Here is a 16,544-nt window from a genome sequence, read left to right on the forward strand (position 1 = left end):
GAAAGAAGAGTAGGAGGGAGAATAAAGAAGAAGGGAGGGAAATGGGGAAAGGAAAGAGCAACAGAGGCAGTAAGAAAATTAAGAGACAGGAGAAGAAAGGGAGAAAACTGAAGGAGGATGAAGTGGGGGAAGAATGAATGGAGGAGGAAAAAAAGTTAGGAAGGGGAAGGAGAAGAAAGGAGGGAGACAAGAAGAAAATTATTAGGTGATCAACATGTGGATGTTGTATCCCTTCATTTAACAGAATCCTGGGATGAGAAGGAACTGTGCAGATACATGTATTATTTTATAAAAGACACTGAACTGTTCTGAAATTCAGGTGCTTTGCTTGAAAATGGTCATATTTGGATAAAGAAACCCTAAAGTTATAGTGTAAATATTCTTTGGATAATCTTCTTCTAGTTCGTTGGGGTTTTGTAATTATTCATACAGTATAGGAGTCCACTCTCTGATATGTCCTCCCATAGTAGAAAAGACCAAGGAGTAAGGCTCCTGGTCTAGTCTACAAGGACATGAATCCCCTTCTTAGAAGTTCTGCCTTTCACACCAATCATTTCCCCAAAGGATCCACCTTTCAGTGATATCACTTTGGGGCTTAGGATTTTAACACATCAATCTGGAGACTACGGGTGAGCAGGCCGGTAGTCAGGAGGGGAAACTATGTAAGCATTAGGAACAAGGAAAGTATAATTTCTGGAAGGCCTTGAAATCATGGAGACCAGTGAACGAACCCACAGCTTCCGGTTTCCACAGGCAGGCTGACCTGTAAGCATTTGTGAGCAAAAGAGCTTTAATCAAGCCTCTATGCCATGAAAGGAAGAAAAAAAAAAGGACTTTTCTAAATTTGATTTTTGCCGAAAACTCTCCTTGCCAAATCCTCTGAACAATAAATTCTGAATTGTGGTATTTTATGTCTCCCAGACAAATGTTTCTTTCATGAAAATGGGTGGGGGTGGATGAATTTCAAAATGTCATAATTTTAGCAACCATTTATTCTACTCTATTACAAATTCAATAACCTTGAACCAGAGTTAATAGGAATTCATGATAAGTAATAAAACTCCAGCTGGCCTGTGATTCTCTGACTTCAAATACCACCTCTAAAGTACCAACCCCTCAGTCGGTCTCATTTAGTTCTCTCCTGAGTACCTGCTAAATCAGTCAGGTAGACCTCCCCACATGGATGCCTCCTTGGAGGACCAAACCAGACATCTCTGAACTCCAGTCCCTGTCCCCCAAGTTAGCAGTGCCCTAAGCATTTTGTGTTTCTGTGAAGGGTTCCTCCATCCAGCGTGGTTCAAGGGTGGGCTCCATGATAGCTCTCTTTTCATTGCCTCAAAAGTGTTGATTTCCCATAAACAGCATCTCCACTCAGGAGTCTGAAATGCAAGTCTGGGCGTGGTGGTGTCAACTTACAATCCCAGTGCTACAGAGGATGAGGCATGAGAGAGAGTTTAAGGACCACCAGAACGACATAGAAAACCTTAGTTCAGAATTGAGAAGTAATCCATTAATTCAGAATAAAATGCATTTCTGACGCAGCTTAAACTATGTCAGTATCTTTTTTTTATGAGAGAAAGCATTTACTTCAGGGCTACAGCTCCAGAGTGTTGGCACCCATAGCTGGGGGCACCGCAGCGGGCGTGTCAAGCATGGTAGTAGAGTGGTAACTGAGAGCCTGTCCACACCATGAGGCAGAGGGAGCATCCCCACTGACACACCTCCTCCAACAAGGCCACACTTCCTCACACTTCCCAAAGTGCCACCCACTGAAAACCAGTCATTCAAATATATGAGCCTATGAAGGCCATTCTCATTCAAACCACCATACCCATATTATGAGGCAGTGTTTCCAAACTAAAATTACATTCCTTTCTTCTCACTTTTTTTTTTTACTTTGCTTTCTTTTTTTTTTAATTTTATTTTTTCTTATCAGTTACATTTTATTAACTCTGTATCCCAGCCGTGTCCCGATCCCTCATTCCCTCCCAGTCCCTTCCTCCCTCCCTCCTCTCCACCGTGCCCCTTGCCAAGTCCACTGATAGGGGGGACCTATGTCAGTATCTTTAGAGTAAAACTCAGCTTGTCTACAGAGTGCTGAACACATTCCTAAGCAGGTTGCAAACTATGCGTCCAGGCCCACTGACAATAACTCTCTTCTTTCCCACCAAAGGTCCTTGGCATTTGCTGGCTCACAGTAAGCACTCCTCAGTTTCCCAAAATCCTATACACAGTTTTATCCATGTAGTCTCTGCACATATAATTCTTTCTTAGTGGGGGACATCTCTCATTGTCCCGGGTCTTCTCACAATACACTCAGTTCCCCTCTGCAATTGCTACCATGACCCACACTGCAGGGCACTCTGGTTGCTATTGGATGTGTGAGTCCCTGAGAGTAACCTTGTCTTCATTTACTTTGTGACTGCTACTTGCCATATGAAGAATGTTCAGTCAACATATAATAAATTAACATATGTATATTAAAGAGTATTTGAGAAGGAAGCGCTCAGCCTAAAAATCTTGATGAATATGCTTGTTGCCCTAACCTGATTATTAACAGTTTCTGCCTTTGATTTCGACAGTGCTGAGGTACAGGCAGCACCTTTTCAGTCATTGTCTATGAGTTAACGTAGGCGATGCTGCAGTTATTTGTTCACAGAGAGATTTGGGAATGGACGACGTTGTTCAACTACTAAAGCCTCCAGTGATGTGCTTTCCTGCTCCTATCTGTACTTTAATTAACCGACTTTCTTCTTGTCACTGAACATATGGTGTTTTAATAAAGGAAAGCTGGTTCTGAAAAAGTCACAGTATAATTCATTTCATGTGAACTTTCTAGAATATTTAGTTTTATCTTTAGAGTTACAGAGCATGCCAACATTCCCCACATTGAAAGTCAGACAAGTAAATGGCAAGATGACTCCATCATGGAGATAAAAGACATCTGAAATTTGTGCTTATATTCACAGATATGTCACCCAAACCCTCATTCCATGAGAAATGAAACCAAATTCAACTAAAATAAACAGTTCTCGCGGACAGGATACCAGACTAGGCAGACATTTATTTTGAAAGGTCTAGACTTCCACAGCTGCAGAGGAGAACGAAAGCGTAGACCAAACTTTCACACAGCAATGGCATATGGAAAGTGTTAGGGGGGGGGCATAAACCCCGCTGATCAGAACCCAGCAGAGGTAACCTGAAAAAAGGCCCCACGTGTGAGTGTTCTTCCACACGCAGCTCTTCTTTGCAAGCTAATGCATTTCATGGGTTCGAATGGCTACAGCTTAATGAAATGTTGGTATGGAAGGGAGCAATCAAGGCTCCTATCAGGTTTTGGTAGTGATTAAATGTGTCGAGTGAAACGCCCGTGGCTAGTCACTTTTAACTCGTCCTTAAATATAGAAGTTATAAGTACATTCGTGATTGAGTCCGTTCTCACATAAAGTTCCAGACCAATCACTTTTACTTACTTTCTCTGTTTTTCTTGCTGACTTGCAGATGCATCCAAAAGAGAACAAACACATCTGTTCTGCCCGAACTGGGATATTTAAAATAAATCATCTCCAATCGGAGGATTCGGATCGGAGGCTGCAGCTCACGTATCTTCCAGAGTTTTCTATTTCTGACTCAGGACGAGTTATAAAGTCTTGCACATCAGCTTAAAGGAAGAGATGGTGTGGTATACTCAAGTAGACAAAGGCTCTGGCTCCCTTCCCTGCATGTATAGACAGCTGACGTGAGGGGCAAGTCTGTCCACAAACCAGGACCAGGCTAACGAGTGGATTGTGGCGCGAAATTATGGCCTAGAGATTTAAGCTGAAATGCTGACCTATGACTTTGGTTGACTTGCTTAAGCTCTTGGTGCATTCCAGCAGATGATTGTGGTCCAGTGAATGTCAGCACTTGTCACCTACACCACGAGGAATCACTGAGATGAGCTCCCAGAAGATATTTTCAGAAGAGGTAAAGCTTATACAGAGAAAATGAATGTTTCTTAAATCCTCAACAAACTCCCTCTTGGGAGACATGCACATGATGGTGATGTGGAAACAGATCTCCTGTGCGAAGTGACATTCTTCCAGAGCACAAAGGTGCCTTGGTGAGGGTTGCTATTAGCAACTCATCATACTAGAAATAAATATCTTTCTTTCTTTTTCCTTCCTTCCTTCCTTCCTTCCTTCCTTCCTTCCTTCCTTCCTTCCTTCCTTCCTTCCTCCTTCCTTCCTCTTTCCTTCCTTCCTTCCTTCCTTCCTTCCTTCCTTCCTTCCTTCCTTCCTTCCTTCCTTCCTTCCTTCCTTCCTTTTATCCTTTTTTTGAGCCATGGCTTCTCTGTGTAACCTTGGCAGTCCTGAACTCATCTTATAGACCAACCAGGCTGGCCTAGAACTCACAGCAATCACCTGTCTCTGCTTCCCAGAGTGCTGGGATTACAGGCGTGTACCACCACACCAGACTTACAAATGAATTTCTTATAAGAGAGTGTGCTACATACCCCACATGACAATTTATCTTCTTCCAGTTTCTTCATCAGCATCTGTCCCTCACATTCCACCTATCCAGGCTCAGCCACTCCAGAAACTGTAAGGCATCTATCATTGACTGCTGAGCTTTTCTGCTCAAATGCCATCTCAAACTCAGGCTCAACACATCCAATCCTTATCTCTTTATCCATCACCTGTTTCAATATTTTAGTCTTTGCGAATGTTTTCACCATCTTTACTAGCAAATTAATGACAAAAATTTTAATCTCATCTTGGTTGAATATGTATTTTCAATACACAAAATAAAATTTATACTTAAAAATTCACATATCAATGGTAAACAAAAATAAAATCAAAAGAAAACAGATAAACTACAAAAAAAAAAAAAAAAAAAAAAGCCTAAGCTCCCTGGGAGGTAATTTTCCATAAGGACTATGGAATCCTCAAAAGAACCTAAAAGCAAGCATTCTATTTCTTCTGGACAGTTCTTCTGTATATAGTTTTGTTCTGTGCTGTTTATTTTTTTCTTAACAGTATAGCCTAAGTATCTATTATTCTTGATGTATGGCTTCCTAATTGCTTTTGCGTCTAGAAGGTGCCCTGTTGGCCTCTGCCACACTTTATTTAAGCTGGCCTCTATGAATGGATGTTTGTGCCCTACAGTTCTGTAGCAAATAACTGTGGACATAAGTCTACAAATGTACACATTTGCTCTTCTAAAAGTACATTCCTGGAAGTGAAATTGCTGGGGTAAAGGCAAGTGAATTGTGTGTTGCCAAATCTTTCTCCATGAGATTCATGTCTGTCTTTTGAACTCTGAAGTATTTGGAGACTTGCTTCCTCAGAACTTTTCAAGAAAGCTGTCAAACGTCTGGAGGCTTTTGCCAGTGGGAGAAAACATTATTTGAGTGTTCTTTTAATTTTCATTTTAATTATGAGTCAAGCTGGATATATGCCATTTGTCTAAGTTCTAACATTTTTATTTAAAACTCCTCACCTTTGATTATCTTCTCCCTTCCTCATCCTATGTGTTAGCTATTACCCCTGGTCTGTTCTTTACTGTGACTGTCCCCCTATCATTCACTGTCAACATCACTGTGTTACTTCACATTCTACCATCTCTTTGCAGAATGCTCCAGTTTGCTTTCTAATGACCAGCCTGTCTGCCATATCACTACCATAATTCCCTTCTCCAATCAGGGGAATAGAAAATGGCCAGAGTAATTACACTAACACTCAAAGCAGGGAGTCATTCCCCAATGAAAACACACGAACCCCTGCATTACCCTTCCTCTCTTGTTTCTCTGATGCTTTCTCCCCTGTGCACTTGGTCAGTCTATATCCATCCCTTAAATTCCAGATCAGAGTCACATGGTAGAAGTCCTCTGCTATTTTGTCCTCCCAAAGCTTCTTATTCTTACCCTGTCTGCTGTATTTAGCTACAAGACTGTGGGCTTCGTGGATTTCTCTCATTCATCATTAGTGCTTCAGAGTGGTGCCCGGTCCTGACACTTAAATGGCAAGTTTGGTATTAAGATCTTCTCTCTCCTACAAGCAGCTACTAATCCCTGCATGAGCTATACAACTGCTCTGGATAATGACACTGTTCCACGAAGCCATGATGAATATAAAGAAGCGCATACAGACGAAATCCTTGGCTCAGAGCTTGGCGTGTAGTAAGCCACTGGTAATAGCCCTGGTGTACTGCAAACTATCACCTAAGGGCTAATTCTGGCCGGCAAATGTATTTTATCTGGCTCAAGGCTATATTTAAGATGGAAAACTTTTGCCTACAAACCCAGAGTTTAAATTTATTATGAAAACAAGTCTTAAAATCTGATAACACTGGGCCTGTGTTCCTCACACAATCAGCAACTCAAGCCAAGTACCTGCTTCCCTTGGGTAGAGCCAGAAGCCCAGGATCTCACTACCCCATCAGTCCTTATGCTCTCAGCCCTGACCTGCTTCCAGTTCCTTCCAGCCTCTCCCCGCTCCCTATTCAAGACAAAATTATGGAAATACCCTCACCCTGGGTATGTGCGTACATGTGAAAACAGGCATGCATATACGTGTGAAGACTCAAGATTAACTTCAGGTGTCTTTCTTAAGTTGCCATTCACCTTTGGGCTGTTTTTTTGTTTGTTTGTTTGTTTGTTTGTTTGTTTTTAATTTAAAGACAGAGTCTCCCTCTTATCTGGGAATGGCTGACCAGTGAGCCCCAGGATCCCATCTGCCAGTCCTGATTGATTGACAAGTGCATGTCATGATATCTGACGTTTTTACATGAGTTCTTTGAGTTGAACCTGGGTTCTCTCCTGGCTGAGGTATCTCTCTAGCTCCCAAATTGTGGAAACTCCTTTGAGACATATATGTACAAGATAGTACTCAGAACATTCAAAATCAGTGTAAATTGATTTTAAATCTTCTTTCTGAGGGCCTTTATGTTGAAGGTGCAAATTACTCTAAGTCTCTTACTTATAGATAAATGCTTATTCTAGCATGGAAGCAGAGGATCAGCCATTGTTCCCTCCTTTCTCTCTCTCTCTCTCCCAGAAATATAGCATGAGTTGGAGGAGTGAATATTTACCTCACATAGCCCAGGAGGAACAGGCCTGTGCTCCATTTCTGAAAAGAAAGTTGGCAGGATAAGGGACCCCCGACTGGGGGTTGCTGTCCCTCCTTGCACCTACCATCAGCAGCTGTGACACTTCTTCAAATCAGTGAGGTGCCCTGTTGTGTGTGGAGCCCCAGCCTTCAGGCCCCATGGGGCCTCTGATTATGGCATTTCTTGTTAAAAATCTCTGTGTGCTGATGCCCCATCTTCAGAAGGGGACCTCCCACAGGGCCTGTGATGTTCTGTTCTGCAGCATCTTTTCACAGACTACAAAAACCCAACTCTGAGTATCCTGACCTCCAGTTTTATGCAAATCAAACCACAACCAGCATGTTTCACCAACAGCTCGAATTCAGCATTGCTGCTGAGCTCTAATCTTGAACTTGATCCTAATTTATTGTTTGACCCTGGGGTAGTCAAAGCTTTCGTGAATCCTAATCTCCTTGTGGTGATTTGGAACACTATTGAATTGAAATGTACGTCACACTTGGAACACACATGCACACACAAAGTGATTTATAAATGTACACTCTATAAATGCTTTAACTATCACCCAATTGAGTGAAAGGATTACAAAGCAAAGTAACCATGGAAAAATCAGTATTTTCAATCAATAGAAGCATTGGTATTTTTATATGATGACAATTGTATGTATATATTTAATCAAATTCTAAGGCTCTCTAAGACTAAAAAGCACACTGACATGTTGTATAGGAACAATTTTCTCTTTAATAGCCTACAGTTGCTATTGTGTTTAGCCCTATAAAAGTACTGAGATGAGAAAGAAGAGAATGCATTAGACCAACACTGGGGAGCTTTGATAATATGAAGCGTTATAAGAGGAATCATCTTCTAGAGACATCAGACATATCACAAAGCATGAATTCAAGGACTTTGTCTGCAAATCACTGATGATGCCTGGAATGTGCTACCGAGCCCCGCCCACACCCTAACCCTAAAGAGATACAGGAAGTAGGATCCATTTAGTACTTATTTACTTACTTATTATTTATTTTAGCAGAACCGAGGATTGAACCTACAGCATTGCACATACCATGTGAGCGACAGCCCAAGCCCTTGCAACTGATATTTTAACAGCTCAGACTCAGAAGTAATCAACCTTACATCTGACTGGGTGTTTCTTTGCCTTATTTTACATAACATGGAAAAAACCTCTGAAGACTTAACACACATGGGTTTGGTATCTATTGTTGAGTCAGGAAGAAATGTCATTTATAAAATCATGGAAGGTGAAGCATTTCACCAAGTATAAACAATCATTAGCAATGAATCAACACTCGTTACCTCTGTTCCCATTTACTTGCAAATAATGTCCCAGTTTTCCTGCTTGCCATTACATGTGACATCTAAACCTAATGACTTTGGACCACAGCCTTAGTTAAGTTCTGACAAGTTAATATCACAAACCAAAGCTTGCTAATGTATCAGTCTTCAAGCATTTATTTATTTTTATGTTCCCTTCTTCCTTCCTTTTCTCCCTTGTCTTCCTCTCCCTTCCCTTCTCCTTTCCTCCCCTCACTCTCTCCCAGCCCTCCCTCTATAAACTATACCATATTTTGTTTAACAGAATGCTTCAGGTCACATAGTGATGTAGGAAAACACACTAACATGATGTCTAACTCGGGTGAATAAATGACAATCCTACTAAAGTGGGAATGAGTCTCCATCCCGATTGTGGGTTATGGGCTTCGATCCTGCAGATGTTACTGTTCAGCAAAAGCAGTAAAACTCAAGTGAGACTGGTGGCCTACATACATCATGTACTGGAGTCAAGAGAATAAATGGAATTATTACAGAGTTTGAATAAAATATTCCTTACTGTATGCATTAGTCAAGCTTGTCTGATACTACAGCTAATTAAAAGAAAAAAATCTGCTCCTGTGATTAAAAACACTGCAGAAGACACATTTATAAATTACTAACATCAGAACCATTAAAAATGGTTTACAAGTTGCCAATAATTTCATACGCCCTTCAACACAAGGATTCCCACTATCAAGAAGAGTGTGCCACTGGTCTGCATGAAATAGTTGTGCCTCAACTAAGTGTTCTTCAGCAGGGTCAATAATGATTATGAGTGTTTTAATACAGTGTGATGAGTCTGATAAATTTTTGCATCTGGGGAAGGAACAATTACTGTCACAGAATTCAGCATGCCTAAATGTCCTCTGCTTTCTATTTCAGTGATTTTATATTAGAATGATAATAGTGCAGACAGCAGCCAACTAACCATTTCACATTAACACTGAGGCCCTGCAGCCCCAACTAACAAAAAACAAACAAACAAAAAAACCTTCTCAATTTGCTTAAAAATGTTTACAGAGGGGCTCAAGAGAGGACACAGCACTTAGGGGCACTTGCTGAGTTTGCAGGGGATGTGGGTTCAATTCCTAGCACCCACATGGCCTCTCACAACTATCTGTAATTCTAGTTCCAGGGAATCCAACAACTTCTGGCCGCTGAACACACTCGGCACACACATGTGGTGCACAAACATATGTACAGACAAATCACTCATCCACATCAAATAAAAAAACTCGATGTCAACAGAATTAGCTTTGCGGTTGCAGATTCAGTTGAAGATTATTCAATGCTTGGGTTGCACAGCTATTGGAAAGGGAACAAAAGGCTCCTTTCTTTGTACTTAACATTGATGTTTCAACAAAACACTGTCTTATTTTTCTTATCTCTGAAATGAAGGAGTTAGATGACCACTGGGGCTAAAGAATGGGAAGGAAGGATGGCAGGACAGGGAGCATCTGGAGCAGGTTCTGCAGCTTGACCGTAAAGATCACCTCATGAGCTCGTGATGCATGGACACAGCAATGCAGGCCTGCTGCAGCTCTGCCTTGATAGCTGCCATGCTTCAGGAGACTTCTGCCATCCCATAAGTCCCTAACTATACAACAAAGGAAACTGGGGTATCATAAGGTGCCATTTCTGTGAATAGGGATATTACCAAAGCTATTTTTAGAACCCTCTCTGTATGGAATTAAATGCATGGAGATCATCGACTTCAGTGAAGAGAGATGAAACTTAAAAAAAAAAAAAGAACTATCAATTTTTCAATATGAAAATGCTACAAAGGAAGTCAATTTTTTAATCATGAAACAACTACAGAAGTGTTGTTGATTATTGCAGTCTGTAATCTAGTTCATTATTTTTTACAAAGGAAAAGAAAAAATGTACAGTATGTGTATAATAGCCCCATTGTTTGCTTTTGCATTGAACAAAAGAGAGTTTTAACAAAAGAAAAATGCATTATTTCTGAATTGGTAAGAATTAAAACAGAAACAGTAACATTGGAAAACAAGTCAAACATTTTTATGTCAGAGAGTCATTGCAAGCACAAACTCCAGAAGTTAGGACCTGAATCATCTAAACAGAAATCTTTATGGACATTTTATGATGCGTCTAGTCATCCAACTGCTAAAGTTCTGAGAAAAACAAAATTTGAAAGAGAAGGAAGAACTAATGAGTTTTCTCAGACAAAGGCCAAGTCGGAAAAGGGCCTATAGAAATCCCAAACTGTGCTTCCACTTCCCAAGAGTCTCTCATGGTCACTCTACATGCAGAAGGGTGACTCTTTAGCACACACAGTGATAAGGGAGCGCTGATATCCTTACAGCTGGTGCCCATTAGCACATAGATAACACAGAGCCTCATCCTCTGCTCCCAAGACTCATATGTAAGCGGAAGAAATGGGAAAGAAAGTTCTTAAGGCAACTCTGGAAGTGATGGAGGTTGTCACAAACAGCACAGCTAGGGGTCGAGTTAAGGAGCCTGGCTTCTCAGATCCTGAATCCCACCTCACCAAACAAAGTAATCAGCATCCATCACTGTGCAGCCATTATTCACCCTTGTCGACATTAAAGCAAATTTACAGAGGATTAAGGAGCCCAAACACACTATTATGCAGCTTTAGAGTTTCCACCAGAGTAGGGAAATCTTCAAAGGGAATTCTGAGAAGGGTAGGAAGCAAAACAAGGGAAGCCAACATTAAATCAAAAACTACTTAACTGCTAAGCAACACTGCTCATAAGCACCAAGTCCCCAGCTGACACGGAGGGTCAGAACCCTGATGCAAAGACTGTGGCCTTTGAGGTGACCAACATTTCAAGGCATTTAAAAAATTTGCTTTAGGGACATAGCATTATGAAATCTTACTTCTTTTAATGAGGATACTTTCCAGTGAACCTCTTTTAAATGAGATTGGACACAATACCACATATGTAGTTATGTTTAACTACATAAGTCATACATAATATTGTACCCTTCTTAACCGTGGTAAAATTCACAACATTTCACCATCTTTTAGGGTTCCTTTTCAGAATGTGGCTAGATTATCTAAGGCTCACTTCATTTCTGTGCCAACTTTGACCCATTAGCCATAATGTATATGTCTTCAGCTGAAGAATCTGAATGGTCAATTACTCTCTTGGCCCATCTCTGTCCTTAACAAAAAAGCCAGTGTTTTTGCCCTTCTTGCTCAACAGCAGACTTCACTTAAACAAACAAACATCAATTCCAAGCTGTCACTGTTTTTACATGGCTTTCAAGGTTTACCTATGCCACGTACAAACAGTGGTAGTTACCTGCGATCTCAAGTGCTCACGTGGTTGAGGCAGAAAGATTTTAAGTTTAAGACCAGGTTGGACAACTTAGCAAGAACTTTTTTCAAAAATAGAACAAGGGTCAGGGATATAGCTGAGTGGGTGAGCTCTTGGTTAGAATTCACAAGGCCTTAAATTTAACCTCCAGTATTGTAAAAATTAAGTACTAATTAATTGAATAATGTAAATAACTGAGGACAGAGTTCAGTAGCAGAAGTGTAGTGGGATACAAAAAGCCTGGAATGTAATCCCCAATACAAAAAGTAGAAGTGGGAAATAAATATTTTGAATATGCTTTGTTTTCAGATAAAAATACCACTACTCTAAAACTGATGTATGGTAGAGTCAGGGGGCTAACTCAGCGGGACAGCACTAGCCTCACATGTTCAAGGCCTGGGGTTTCTGTCTCAGTGCCGCAAAAGAACGTTTGCTCAAGATATTTATATATAGGTCGCCAACCCAAACAGAACAGATGATCAAACTGACACGGTGAACATCTGATCTTTTGACTTCCTCCTAGATGTTCTCTCAGGAAAAGGCACAAAGGAAGATTTTCCCAGCATGTTTCCTAACCCCTTTATTCAGAAAGGCAGCAGCCTGACAGAACAGAAGTAGGCAATCTCCTGCTCTTGCATGTCCTCCAGAATCTGAGGTTTAAAAAGGGGATGAATATTGCTGGCACAGGGAAGAGAATGACATATCTCATCCATAAACCCACTGAATTAGGTTGAGCCCTGATCCTTGGGGACACCAAGCAGGAGCTACATTCTTCCTGTCCCTCTGGTGGTCTTTGAGGGATCTATTGATGCTAGTAGATGGAGCTGTAGCAACATTTTCTTGAAAATCGAGATATTTTTAAAGTCCAAATAGAATCATCATTCTTTGAATTAGCAACTTTATTAAATGTGGCTTGTATTTACTTAATTTGTGCAATAGCTTTAGATTTAGATTGGAATTGGAACCACATCAAAACTAGACATTCTAGCTTCCTTACATAATTTGTGAGATTAGAAAAAACTCACAGCGACTCAATTTCATTTGCCAAGTACTTGTAACTTACAGACTAAAGATCTCACTTTGCCTTATGTCTTTAGAACCATAACACACAGTGTAATGTCTGGCACAGAACTTGTCCAGATGAGCTGACATTTGCATATCCATCTTAACTAGCTTATGTTAATGAGAAAATAAGCCATGTGTAATCTGACACAAGAAGTTGAAAGCACTGGGCTACTAAACCACGACCTAGTAAAGAATCGTATTAGTGCTATTTTGTAGGATAGGGTTATAAAGATTATCTGAAATCAAGTTTAGAGACAGGGTACCTAAGATCTAATGCTATCATCCAAGACTAAAAACATGGAAACTGACAGAGTTAGGAAGGATAAATATGCATTTATTCTATCCCACAATAGGCTTTGAAAACATTTGGCCTGAGGAATTAGGCCTCCTTGTTCATTTATAAGAAAATGGCTTGGCTAACCTGCCAACAACGGCGTGCGCAGCTACTCAAACTCACCTGTCTCACAATGATACCATTAAGCCCAGGGCCAGCCCTGCTGGGCACAGCCAAGTTTCAAAGCATGAACACATACCCGGTACTAGCATCTTCCCTCCCTAATTATGGTTTTCAAAGGAATTCCCAAAGGGGCTGTGATTTACAGAATGGATGGAGACAATGTAATTATGCTACTTTAAAACAAAATCAAATTGCTAAAGTATGCATCTAGGGAGAAAAGTATACTTACATAATTCCTTTGAAGCCTTCGGTGAGCAGAAAGATTTTCAGAAGTGTAGCTAAATGGACTAATGTTCTTAGCTGACAAATAGTAAGTGAGTTATGCGCACTTCCTCCATTCCGCTTCATATTAAAAAGTGATACATTTTCAGAAAGAGCCACTTCATAAAATAACACCCTAAATGGCTTTTCCTTTGCATTATGCTACATTTCCCCAAAATAATCTGCTAAGGTGAAAAGGATGGAGAGTGGCAGAGTGAGGAAGAGCAGACACACACACACACACACACACAATGGGGCAAGCAGGTATAAATGGCAAAGCTCCCTTCTGTAGCCTCCATTAAAGAGTGTAATTGAATGTATTAGCCGGTCTCTGTAGGAAAGCAATACTCTAACACACTCTAATTTTCATTAGTTTCTCAAAACTGTCATGTAAGGAATTTGAAATATGTGCATGAGAAAAATTAATAATGGCTGGTTCTGAACAAAAGTATTAAATTGGTTTAAAATGGAAGAAAAAGGAGTAGAACTTGCTTATGAAAAGGAAGATGCTTAAATCACACCCAGGAAAGTGCTCTGCTGACAGACTAGCATTTATGATCTCCAGGCAGCTGCTGTACAGAGGAAAGAGAGTGAACGAACGTAAGTCCTCCTGTCCCCACCTCAGCAAGAACCATCTCATTGCACAAAGGTGGGTTTAGAGAAGCTAAAATTGTGTATGAGATGAGTTTCTTTTTATTTTTCCAAAAGAAAAGTCTTGCCAGTGAGGCTGCAGGTTTTTCTAAGAAAAGAGAGACAGCCTTGCAAATACCTGCTTGTATTTGTAGGGTAACAAGATAATTACAGCTCTCCAGCCTACACTCCTATAGTCAGATAAGCATAATGGGGTTAAAGTCAGCTTACTTCATTCATCTCTGAAACCAGCCTGAGGGCGACCACTTGCTACTGTTATTCCTGCTTTACAGACTGGAAACCAGAGATTGACAGGCACAGAGGTTACTCACAGGCTCTCCCCAGAACTGTTGCTAAGATGCACCTCTTCCACTAAGGGCCAGGCTTAAAAAGGGCCTATGTGGCGCCGAGCTTAACATGAACAGGTACCTTCACCCACTAGTATTACCCATCATACTCTGCTTACAGTATTCTAGAGCTTCTCTAGCCCATCTCTTCACATTCTTCCACATTCCTCACACAAACCAGCTCCAAAGCCCTAAGAACTACATGGTCAGGCCCAATGGAAGTCATCAACCTCACTACTCTGACATGATGCTTTTAATTAGTTCTCTTATTGCTCTGCCCAAATACCAGACACAAACAACTTAAAGGAGAGATTTGTTTTGGCTCATAGTTACAGAAGTTTCCATCCATTCCCACCAAGCAGGTGTGGCTTATGGTGTCCATAATGTATGGCAGAGGGATCTTACAGTGTGCTGGACCAAGAAACAGAAAGATGCTAGCTAGAATCAAGAGATGTGCTAAAACTTTCAAAGCCATTCCCCCTTCAGCAGCATACTTCTACTAGGTAGGCCTAGTTACTGAAGATTATAAGCTTCCAAAATAGCTTGACTAGCAAGGAGACAAGTATTTTAAACACAAAGATTGTGGGGATATTTTAGATTTATACCATAGCTATGAGGTAGCTGTCTGGAATCCTCTTTTCATGCTATTTCATCAACTTATAGAAGGCAAGTTAATGTGTATAAGTACATTAAAGTTTCTGTCTACATGCCCCACTATTTTGTTAGCTAAAACCATTCACATACAACCACAATAATGAAGTAGGAAGTAACTACAATGGTATGAAGAATATGGATATTTTCTATGAGAACATTTGCTAACAATTATTCAAATAATCAACAGCAAAATCAACGTGAAGTCAAAATAGACCGGAATAGAAATAAGACTAAAAGTTTGAGACTTACAGCTGGCTTTAGAAGAACATATGGACACCAAGGCCAGCCAAACCATGCTCTAAATCCAATCACCCTTTTCTTATACATGAACCTGGGAAAATTAACACAACCACACACGTGAGTGTGTTCACGTAGTGCTCTGAGTACCCCAACATGGCTGGCCTTCATGACATTTTAATATAAGGCCTGAATGATGGTTGTGGTTGCTAGTGGTGACAACAAGATGGGGTAGGATAGATGGTAACAAAGTATCAAAAGTTTCAATGACTTAACTGATATTAGGTCAAATTTCAAGGTATCATGTATTAAAGAAACAATACTATACACGTAGCTGTCTGCCCCCCAAATCTACAGATTTTTGTTATTTAATCTGTGATTAGTATCCTAAATTTCTGGTTCTTGCTCATGCAGCCTTAAAGGGACCCCACTTTTCAGGCTATTCATCAACCCCTCTGTGTCCTGCTAAGAGTGTTGGTTTTTCTTGTTGTTCACAACTGTTTGATCCAGTAAAATAAACCACTTCTCTCATGTTCTATTTTCTTCCTTCCTAACCTGTTTGTGAGGGAGTTTCCTCCAGGTGAGGTTAATCACAATGGGAACTCATTCTAAATGTGAGAGGCACCATTCGATGGACTAGGGCTCTGAACAATGTAAAGAAAAAGGGAGACCGGGGTATCAGCAGTCATCTATCTCTGCTTCCTCACTATGGGGCAGTGGCCTCCTGCCCTGTATTCCTGAGACTGTGCCCTCCTTGCCTAACGTAACATGCTTTAAATGTTACTGGACTGTTCCTTTAAATGTTAAGAAAATGCAAAGGGAGCAAATTCATGGTTTTGAGCATATGAAACTAAAATCAAAGACTCAACAACCAGCATTACTTACTTGATGACTTAAATGTTTTAAAAAAATCATTGTCTACAGTATTTTTTAACATCTGTGTAAATTCCAGATTGAGTTCAACCCTTGCACAGGAACTACTGTGTGCTGGCCTCCACAGGAAATCCCCTCCACACTAATGTCAAGCGTTTCCTTTACTTAGGAAAACAGTTGTCAGCCCATGGAGTGTAAGCTTCCTCCCTCCCTAAGGCTGTCTGTGGACCATGGCAGGCTGCAAGGCACGGGAAAGAACAAAGATCCCTCCCTCATCATGCCCAGTCCTTA

At 40.7% G+C, this 16,544-nt stretch overlaps 1 protein-coding gene across 1 annotated transcript in view; it reads right to left on the bottom strand.

Moving 5' to 3' along the window:
• The window catches only part of Samd5 (sterile alpha motif domain containing 5), a 434,888-nt gene that overhangs the window by 306,768 nt on the left and 111,576 nt on the right, over window positions 1-16,544 (bottom strand). The window lies entirely within an intron of this gene.

The sequence above is a fragment of the Psammomys obesus genome, unplaced genomic scaffold (genome assembly GCF_907164565.1).
Source record: "Psammomys obesus unplaced genomic scaffold, mPsaObe1.curated_primary_1811, whole genome shotgun sequence".
In the NCBI taxonomy this organism is placed as follows: Eukaryota; Metazoa; Chordata; class Mammalia; order Rodentia; family Muridae; genus Psammomys; species Psammomys obesus.